The 10,543-nt window shown below is 42.3% G+C and overlaps 3 non-coding genes across 3 annotated transcripts; all 3 read right to left on the bottom strand.

Moving 5' to 3' along the window:
* Positions 1–1,676: 1,676 nt before the first annotated feature.
* Positions 1,677–1,749, bottom strand: trnac-gca (transfer RNA cysteine (anticodon GCA)). The gene has a single exon. It is a non-coding gene; the product is annotated as a tRNA-Cys (tRNA).
* A 3,858-nt stretch (positions 1,750–5,607) lies between these two features.
* trnac-aca (transfer RNA cysteine (anticodon ACA)) lies at positions 5,608–5,679 on the bottom strand. Its single transcript has one exon. It is a non-coding gene; the product is annotated as a tRNA-Cys (tRNA).
* Positions 5,680–7,949: 2,270 nt separating this feature from the next.
* trnac-gca (transfer RNA cysteine (anticodon GCA)) lies at positions 7,950–8,021 on the bottom strand. The gene has a single exon. It is a non-coding gene; the product is annotated as a tRNA-Cys (tRNA).
* Positions 8,022–10,543: the final 2,522 nt, after the last annotated feature.

The following is a 10,543-nucleotide window of genomic DNA, read 5'->3' as shown; positions in this document are numbered from 1 at the left end:
GTGAGTGTCGAAAGTGTGTCGTCGCCAGGAAATAAAAGTGGAAAATGCTGAAAGCCTCTATTTGACCCGCGGATGCTCGCAGAGTGCTGGCAATCGGCGTGTGGCCGTCTTTCTCAATTATTATTTTAAACCTTATCACTTGTGCCTCGATATTCGCCTGCACTTACTTCTCCTATCTCCTCCGTTTCATTCCCCATTACCAGATCCAGCAATGATTCCTCTCTTGTCTGCCTGTCTCTCTTTTGTAATTTTATCACTCCTGCCTGCTCTCCATACCTCCCTCTCGCTCTCACTCATTCAGTCCCTCGCACACTCACGAACACGCTAATTCACTCACTCTATCCATCCCTCATTCCCTCCTTCCCTCACTCCCTCCATCCCTCCCTCACTCACTCACATACTAACTGCCAACCTCAATCCCTCCACCGTAAAAGATTGAGAGAGACATAAGTAAGACAAAGACCAAATTAATAGATTGGAAACAAACTATTTTTGAGGGGGTGAGATTGGAACCTGGGAAGGTGAACTTGGAAAAAATCTTGACAAAGATGGAGAAAAGGTTTTGGGAAATATTTGAAACGGTGATCAATAGAGTTCAAGAGAAACAAAATTCCTCTAAAGAAAACAACAAATAGCCAACAATGAAACATTGTGGATGAATAAAGAGATAAGGGTAAAATTGAAATTAAACAAAGGCATCTTCGAACCACATGGACAATAAAGGAAAGGATGATAAAGGGGGAAATGAAGATGTTAGGAAGGATGTCAACAAGCAATCAGGAAAGCAGAAAGGAAATACAAAATTAAATTAGCAAGAAATAGTCAATTATTCCACTGAAACGTCAATAACATCAGGATAGGGATAGGGCCTACAAGCGATACACAAGATATACTCACAGGTAATGACAGTGAAATGGCTGGAATATTGAATAGTTACTTTTCCTCAGTATTTATCAGGGAGACTATACATGCTTAACATAACCTCTCCGCTTTTCAATTCTATCCCCCTGGAAATGAACCCGAGTGCTTGGTTTGTTCTTTTTTTGTCGACACCACTTTTAGTGATTTGTGTATCTGCAGTCCTAGATCCTTGGTTAAACCACACTTGGAGCACTGTGAACACTTCTGGTCTCCCTATTATCAAAAGGATATCGAGGAATTGGCGAAGATGAAAATAATGATGATGCCAGAACTGAAAGAGAATACTTTTCAGGATAGATTTAACAGGCTGATTGCTAACATGATAGAGGTCTTTGGATAATGAAAGGGTTTGATTGGGTCGACGTAGAGAAAATGTTTCCACTCGTAGGGTACTCTAAAACTATCGGTTATCAATATAAGATAGTCACTAATAAATCCAATAGAGAATTCATGGGAAAATTCTTTACCAAAGAGTTGCAAGAATGTGGAACTCGCTATCTTAAGGAGTAGTTGAGGCAAATAACATCGATACATGAAATGGCGAACGAGATAAACACACGCGGGCGAAAGGAATGGAAGAGTGTGCGGCTGGGGGTAAGTGAAGTAGGGAGGGAGGAGTCTTTTGTGAAGCACAAAGGCTGGCCCGGCCCCATTGGGTCAAATGGCCTGGATCTGTGCGGCAAACTCAATATAAACAACAACAGCGACAGATTACTGATTTTCTGACTCCTCAAAAGAAGCACTTAGAATGTGCAAGGGGACGCCTGGATTCGGAACCAGAGACCTCTTGATTTGCAATCAAATGCTCTACCACTGAGCTACACCCCCTCATCCAGTGACCATTCTTGCACGCACAATGTAATGGAGCTCAGTAGCTGGCAGTCAACAATGTTGATATTACCAACATGAAAAGAAGCTTCATGAGTTATTCTGGGAGACAAATAATTACGGCAATCAGAAATATTTCATGAATGGAGTGAGTCACATTATTGTGTACAGATGCGATGCACAACCCAACTTGGAACGCCTTGTCTCTCGGCTTCAGTGAACACATCCTTACCACAGAACGCGGAACTCGAAGCACCAGACAAACGACATCAGAATTTCAAGCAGAGGTCTTCAGCTGCTGTCAAATGCTCTGTCACTGTGCTCTGCCCCCCAGCTCTTAAGATACTTTCAGTCAACAAATGCAGTGCCAGGTTCAATGCGTGGTTTTCCAAGATCATGCTATCAGTGCCATATATGTAAGTGCACAGAATATAATAAAGATGCATCCAGCAGGCATGAGGCAAGTGTGGCAGGAGGAGCTAGTGTGTGAAGCAACTGTAGTTAGGAGGCAATGATGGATCTGGTTCTAGGGAATGAGATAGTTAATGTGGAGCAAGTGTCCTTGGGGGAGCATTTAGGGAATAGCGAACAGAGTATCATCAGGTTTAGAATAGCAATGGAAAAGGAGAAGGAGTAATCTAGAGTAAAAACACTTAATTGGAAGAGGGTCAATTACAGAGGGTTGAGAACTGATCCGGCCCTGGTAAACTGGAATCAAAACTGTAATCGAGCAATGGGCGGCTTTTGAAGAGGAGGTTTTTCGGGTACAGTCTGTGTACATTCCCACAAGAAGCAACTAAAGCCAGAGATCTCTGCATGACGAAAGAGATAGAGCATACAATGAAGCAGAGGAAGTTGCCGGATGGCAGATGTCAGGTTGATAATACAAGTCAGAACCAGGCTGAGAATGGAAAGTTCAGAGGTGAATTGAAAATGGAAACCACACTTGGAGTAACGTGAACAATTCTGGTCGACAGATTATAAGAAGAATAAAGAGGAATTGGCAAAGCTGAAAAAAAGATTCACAAGGATGATAAAAGAACTCGGAGCAGTTACTTCTCAGGAGGACTAAACAGGTTGAAGCTCTTTTCTCTGGAAAAGGGAAGACTGAGGCGTGACCTGATAGAGGTCTTTAAGATTTTGAAAGGATTCGATTGGGTGACGGAGAAAAAAACGTTTCCATTTGTGAGGGAATTCAGGAGAATCTTCTTGACCCAAAGGGCGGTAAGAATGTGGAACTCGCCACCAAAAGGAATCGTTGAGGCAAATGGCATAGATGCTTTAAAAGGGAAGCTCGATGAAGAGATGAAAGAGAAAGGAATGTATGGCTGATAGAACGAGATGGAATCGGGCAGGAGGAGACTCATGTGGTGCATAAATACCGGAAGTGACCAATCGAGATAGCTAACCTGTTTCTCTGCTGAAGCTTCAATGTAAACAACAATCCTGCTGCTACAGGGAATTCAGACTTACTGTATGAATCACAAAATCATTTAGAAAGAAGAGGGAGTATCGGGATTTAAAACAGCGATCGCTTGATTTATAATTAAACACTGCAATTAAGCAATGCACCCACTGACATCGTCCACAGACAAGGGAATGCAACAGAGTTCAGTACCTGGCAGTCATCACTGTTGAAAGAACCAATCTGAAAAGAAGCTTCATCAGTTATTCTGGGAGACAAATAATTACAGCAATCAGAAATGATTCATGAACGGATTGAGTCACACTATTGTACACAGATGCGATGCACAACCCAACATGGAAAGCCTTGTCACTAAACTTCAGTGAACACATCCTAACCACAGAACGTGGAACTGGAAGCACCAGACAAACGACACCTGAATTTCAACCAGATGTTTCTCCAGCAGCTGTCAAGTGCTCTCTCACTGTGCTCTGCCCCTAGTTCTGTAGATCGTTACAGTTAACACAAGAAACAACAGGTTCAATGTGCAGATTCACAAGATCATGCTCTCAGTGCCATATATGTAAGTGTACAGAATATCGAATCAATGTAATAAATAAACATCCAGCAGGCACTCGGCAAGAGCGGACAGCAGGAGATAGTGTGTGAAGTGACTGTAATATTTGTTAAGTCAACAGATTCATTTACAGGTTACAGAACAGAAGTGGGACTCAACGAAAGGGAAAGTGTGTAAATTGCATCCTGGCCATGAAATAAGAAGCTGTGAGTGTCGAAAGTGTGACGTCGCCAGGAAATAAAAGTGGAAAATGCTGAAAGCCTCTATTTGACCCGCGGATGCTCGCAGAGAGTGCTTGCAATAGGCGTGTGGCCGTCTTTCTCAATTATTATTTTAAACCTTATCACTAGTGCCTCGATATTCGCCTACACTTACTTCTCCTATCTCCTCCGTTTCATTCCCCATTACTAGATCCAGCAATGATTCCTCTCTTGTCTGCCTGTCTCTCTTTTGTAATTTTATCACTCCTGCCTGCTATCCCTGCCTCCCTCTCGCTCTCACTCATTCAGTCACTGGCACACTCACGAACACGCTAATTCTCTCACTCTATTCATCCCTCCTTCCCTCCTTCCCTCACTCCCTCCCTCACTCACTCACACATCACTCCCAACCTCAATCCCTCCACCGTAAATGATTGAGAGAGACATCAGTAAGACAAAGACCAAATTAATAGATTGGAAACAAACTATTTTAGAGGGGGTGAGATTGGAACCTGGGAAGGTGAACTTGGAAAAAATCTTGACAAAGATATAGAACAGGTTTTGGGAAATATTTGAAACGGTGATGAATAGAGTTCAAGAGAAATACATTCCTCTAAAAAAAAACAACAAATATTCAATAATGAAACATTGTGGATGAATAAAGAGATAAGGGTAAAATTGAAATTGAACAAATGCATATTCTAACTACATGGACAATAAAGGAAAGGATGATAAAGGGGAAAATGAAGACGTTAGGAAGGATGTCAACAAGCAATCAGGAAAGCAGAAAGGAAATACAAAATTAAATTATCAAGAAATAGTCAATTATTGCACTGAAATGTCAATAACATCAGGAAAGGGATAGGGCCAACAAGGGATACACAAGATATACTCAGAGGTAATAACAGTGAAATGGCTGGAATATTGAATAGTTACTTTGTCTCAGTATTTATCAGGGAGACTATACATGCTTAACATAACTTCTCCGCTTTTCAATTCTATCCCCCTGGAAATGAACCCCAGTGCTTGGCTTGTATTTTTTAATGTCGTCACCACTTTTAGTGATTTGTGTACCTGTAGTCCGAGATCCTTGGTTAAAGCACACTTGGAGCACTGTGAACACTTCTGGTCTCCCTATTATAAAAAGGATATCGAGGAATTGGCGAAGGTGAAAATAATGATGATGCCAGAACTGAAAGATAATACCTGTCGGGATAGATTTAACAGGCTGATGGCTGACATGATGGAGGTCTTTGGATAATGAAAGGGTTTGATTGGGTCGACGTCGAGAAAATGTTTCCACACGTAGGGGACTCTAAAACTATCGGTTATCAATATAAGATAATCACTGATAAATCCAATAGAGAATTCATGGGAAACTTCTTTACCAAAGAGTTGCAAGAATGTGGAATTCGCTACCTTAAGGAGTAGTTGAGGCAAATAACATCGATACATGAAATGGCAAATTAGATAAACACACGGGGGCGAATGGAATGGAAGAGTGTGCGGATGGGGGCAAATGAAGTAGGGAGGGAGGTGTCTTGTGTGAAGCATAAAGTCTGGCACAGACCCGTTGGGTCAAAAGGCCTGGATCTGTGCGGCAAACTCAATATCAACAACGACAGCGACAGATTACTGATTTTCTGAGTCCCCAAAAGAAGCACTTAGAATGTGCAAGGGGGCGCCTGGATTCAAACCAGAGACCTCTTGATCTGTAGTCAAATGCTCTACCACTGAGCTACACCCCCACATCTGTTGACCATTCTTGCACGCACAATGTAATGGAGCTCAGTAGCTGGCAGTCACCAATGTTGATATTACCAACATGAAAAGAAGCTTCATCAGTTATTCTGGGAGACAAATAAATACAGCAATCAGAAATGAATCATGAACGGAATGAGTCACACTATTGTGTACAGATGCGATGCACAACCCGACATGGAAAGCCTTGTCACTAAACTTCAGTGAGCACATCCTCACCACAGAACGCGGAACTGGAAGCACCAGACAAACGACACCTGAATTTCAACCAGATGTTTCTCCAGCAGCTGTCAAGTGCTCTCTAACTGTGCTCTGCCACAATTCTGTATATCGTTACAGTCAACACAAGAAACAGCAGGTTCAATGTGCAGTTTCACAAGATCATGCTCTCAGTGCCATATATGTAAGTGTACAGAATATCGAATCAATGTAATAAATAAACATCCAGCAGGCATTTGGCAAGAGTGGACAGGAGGAGATAGTGTGTGAAGTGACTCATATTTGTTAAGTCAACAGATTCATTTACAGGTTACGGAACAGAAGTGGGACTTAACGCAAGGGAAAGTGTGTAAATTGCATCCTGGGCATGAAATAAGAAGTTGTGAGTGTCGAAATGGTGACGTCGCCAGGAAATAAAAGTGGAAAATGCTGAAAGCCTCTATTTGGCCCTTGGATGCTCGCAGAGAGTGCTGGCAATAGGCGTGTGGCCGTCTTTCTCAATTATTATTTTAAACCTTATCGATATTCGCCGACACTGACTTCTCCTATCTCCTCCGTTTCATTCCCCATTACTAGATCCAGCAGTGATTCCTCTCTTGTCTGCCTGTCTCGCATTTGTAATTTTATCGCTCATGACTGCTCTCCCTGCCTCCCTCTCGCTCTCACTCATTCAGTCACTCGCACACTCACGAACACGCTAATTCACTCAATCTATCCATCCCTCATTCCCTCCTTCCCTCAATCCCTCCCTCACTCACTCACACATCACTCCCTACCTCAATCCCTCCACCGTAAAGATTGAGAGAGACATCTGTAAGACAAAGACCAAATTAATAGATTGGAAAAAACTATTTTTGAGGGTGTGAGATTGGAACCTGTGAAGGTGAACTCGGAAAAATCTTGACAAAGATATAGAACAGGTTTTGGGAAATATTTGAAACGGTGATCAATAGATTTCAAGAGAAATTCATTCCTCTAAAAAAAAAAGCAACAAAGATTCAAGAATGAAACATTGTGGATGAATAAAGAGATAGAGATAAGGTAAAATAGAAATTGAACAAATGCATATTCTAACTGCATGGACAATAAAGGAAAGGATGATAAAGGGGAAAATGAAGACGTTAGGAAGGATGTCAACAAGCAATCAGGAAAGCAGAAAGGAAATACAAAATTAAATTATCAAGAAATAGTCAATTATTCCACTGAAACGTCAATAACATCAGGATAGGGATAGGGCCAACAAGGGATGCACAAGATATACTCAGAGGTAATAACAGTGAAATGGCTGGAATATTGAATAGTTACTTTGTCTCAGTATTTATCAGGGAGACTATAGATGCTTAACATAACTTCTCCGCTTTTCAATTCTATCCCCCTGGAAATGAACCCCAGTGCTTGGCTTGTTTTTATTTATGTCGTCGCCACTTTGAGTGATTTGTGTACCTGTAGTCCGAGATCCTTGGTTAAACCACACTTGGAGCACTGTGAACACTTCTGGTCTCCCTATTATCAAAAGGATATCGAGGAATTGGCGAAGGTGAAAATAATGTTGATGCCAGAACTGAAAGATAATACCTGTCAGGATAGATTTAACAGGCTGATGGCTGACATGATAGAGGTCTTTGGATAATGAAAGGGTTTGATTGTGGAGACGTAGAGAAAATGTTTCCACTCGTAGGGGACTCTAAAACTATCGGTTATAAGATAGTCACTAATAAATCCAATAGGGAATTCATGGGAAACTTCTTTACCAAAGAGTTGCAAGAATGTGGAATTCGCTACCTTCAGGAGCAGTTGAGGCAAATAACATCGATACATGAAATGGAAAACGAGATAAACAAACGGGGCGAAAGGAATGGAAGAGTGTGCGGATGGGGGCAAATGAATTCGGTTGGGAGGTGTCTTGTGTGAAGCATGAAGGCTGGCACAGACCCGTTGGGTCAAAAGGCATGGATCTGTGCGGCAAACTCAACAGACACAACGACAGCGACAGATTGCTGATTTTCTGAGTCTCCTAAAGAAGCACTTAGAATGTGCAAGGGGGCGCCTGGATTCGAACCAGAGACCTCTTGATCTGCAGTCAAATGCTCTACCACTGAGCTACACCCCCACATCTGTTGACCATTCTTGCACGCACAATGTAATGGATCTCAGTAGCTGGCAGTCACCAATGTTGATATTACCAATATGAAAATAAGCTTCATGAGTTATTCTGGGAGACAAATAATTACGGCAATCAGAAATGTTTCACGAATGGAGTGAGTCACATTATTGTGTACAGATGCGATGCACAACCCAACTTGGAACGCCTTGTCTCTCGGCTTCAGTGAACACATCCTCACCACAGAACGCGGAACTCGAAGCACCAGCCAAACAACATCAGAATTTCAAGCAGAGGTCTTCAGCTTCTTTAAATCCTCTGTCAATGTGCTCTGCCCCCATCGCTTTGGATACTTGCAGCCAACAAATGCAGTGCCAGGTTCAATGCGTGGTTTTCCAAGATCATGCTATCAGTGCCATATATGTAAGTGCACAGAATATAATAAAGATGCATCCAGCAGGCATGTGGCAAGTGTGGCAGGAGGAGCTAGTGTGTGAAGCAACTGTAGTTAGGAGGCAATGATGGATCTGGTTCTAGGGAATGAGATAGTTAATGTGGAGCAAGTGTCCTTGGGGGAGCATTTAGGGAATAGCGAACAGAGTATCATGAGGTTTAGAATAGCAATGGAAAAGGAGAAGGAGTAATCTGGAGTAAAAACACTTAATTGGAAGAGGGTCAATTACAGAGGGTTGAGAACTGATCCGGCCCTGGTAAAATGGAATCAAAACTGTAATCGAGCAATGGGCGGCTTTTGAAGAGGAGGTTTTTCGGGTACAGTCTGTGTACATTCCCACAAGAAGCAACGAAAGTCAGAGCTCTCTGGATGACGTAGGAGATAGAGAATAAAATGAAGCAGAGGAAGTGGACGTATGGCAGATGTTAGGTTGATAATACAAGTCAGAACCAGGCTGAGAATGGAAAGTTCAGAGGTGAAGTGAAAAAGGAAACCACACTTGGAGTAACGTGAACAATTCTGGTCGACAGATTATAAGAAGAATAAAGATGAATTGGCAAAGCTGAAAAAAAGATTCACAAGGATGATAATAGAACTCGGAGCATATACCTCTCAGGAGGACTAAACAGGGTGAAGCTCTTTTCTCGAGAAAAGAGAAGACTGAGGGGTGACCTGATAGAGGTCTTTAAGATTTTGAAAGGATTCGATTGGGTGACGGAGAAAAAAACGTTTCCATTTGTGAGGGAATTCAGGAGAATCTTCTTGACCCAAAGGGCGGTAAGAATGTGGAACTCGCCACCAAAAGGAATCGTTGAGGCAAATGGCATAGATGCTTTAAAGGGGAAGCTCGATGAAGAGATGAAAGAGAAAGGAATGTATGGCTGATAGAACGAGATGAAATAGGGCAGGAGGAGACTCATGTGGTGCATAAATACCGGAAGTGACCAATCGAGATAGCAAACCTGTTTCTCTGCTGAAGCTTCAAAGCAAACAACAATCCTGCTGCTACAGGGAATTCAGACTTACTGTATGAATCACAAAATCATTTAGAAAGAAGAGGGAGTATCGAGATTTAAACTAGCGATCGCTTTATTTATAATTAAAAACTGCAATTAAGCAATTCACCCACTGACATCGTCCACAGACAAGGGAATGCAACAGAGTTCAGTACCTCGCAGTCATCACTGTTGAAAGAACCAATCTGAAAAGAAGCTTCATCAGTTATTCTGGGAGACAAATAAATACAGCAATCAGAAATGATTCATGAACGGATTGAGTCACACTATTGTACACAGATGCGATGCACAACCCAACATGGAAAGCCTTGTCACTAAACTTCAGTGAACACATCCTAACCACAGAACGTGGAACTGGAAGCACCAGACAAACGACACCTGAATTTCAACCAGATGTTTCTCCAGCAGCGATCAAGTGCTCTCTCACTGTGCTCTGCCCCAATTCTGTAGATCGTTACAGTCAACACAAGAAACAATAGGTTCAATGTGCAGATTCACAAGATCATGCTCTCAGTGCCAGATATGTAAGTGTACAGAATATCGAATCAATGTAACAAATAAACATCCAGCAGGCATTTGGCACGAGCGGACAGCAGGAGATAGTGTGTGAAGTGACTGTAATATTTGTTAAGTCAACAGATTCATTTACAGGTTACGGAACAGAAGTGGGACTCAACGAAAGGGAAAGTGTGTAAATTGCATCCTGGCCATGAAATCAGAAGCTGTGAGTGTCGAAAGTGTGACGTCGCCAGGAAATAAAAGTGGAAAATGCTGAAAGCCTCTATTTGACCCGCGGATGCTCGCAGAGAGTGCTGGCAATAGGCGTGTGGCCGTCTTTCTCAATTATTATTTTAAACCTTATCACTAGTGCCTCGATATTCGCCGACACTTACTTCTCCTATCTCCTCCGTTTCATTCCCCATTACTAGATCCAGCAGTGATTCCTCTCTTGTCTGCCTGTCTCTCTTTTGTAATTTTATCGCTCCTGCCTGCTCTCCCTGCCCCCGTCTCGCTCTCACTCATTCAGTCACTCGCACACTCACGAACATGCTAATTCTCTC

This window comes from Heptranchias perlo, chromosome 20 (genome assembly GCF_035084215.1).
Source record: "Heptranchias perlo isolate sHepPer1 chromosome 20, sHepPer1.hap1, whole genome shotgun sequence".
Taxonomy (NCBI): Eukaryota; Metazoa; Chordata; class Chondrichthyes; order Hexanchiformes; family Hexanchidae; genus Heptranchias; species Heptranchias perlo.
The sequence above is the reverse complement of the archived record's forward strand: the minus strand, read 5'-3'. Positions and strand labels throughout refer to the sequence as shown.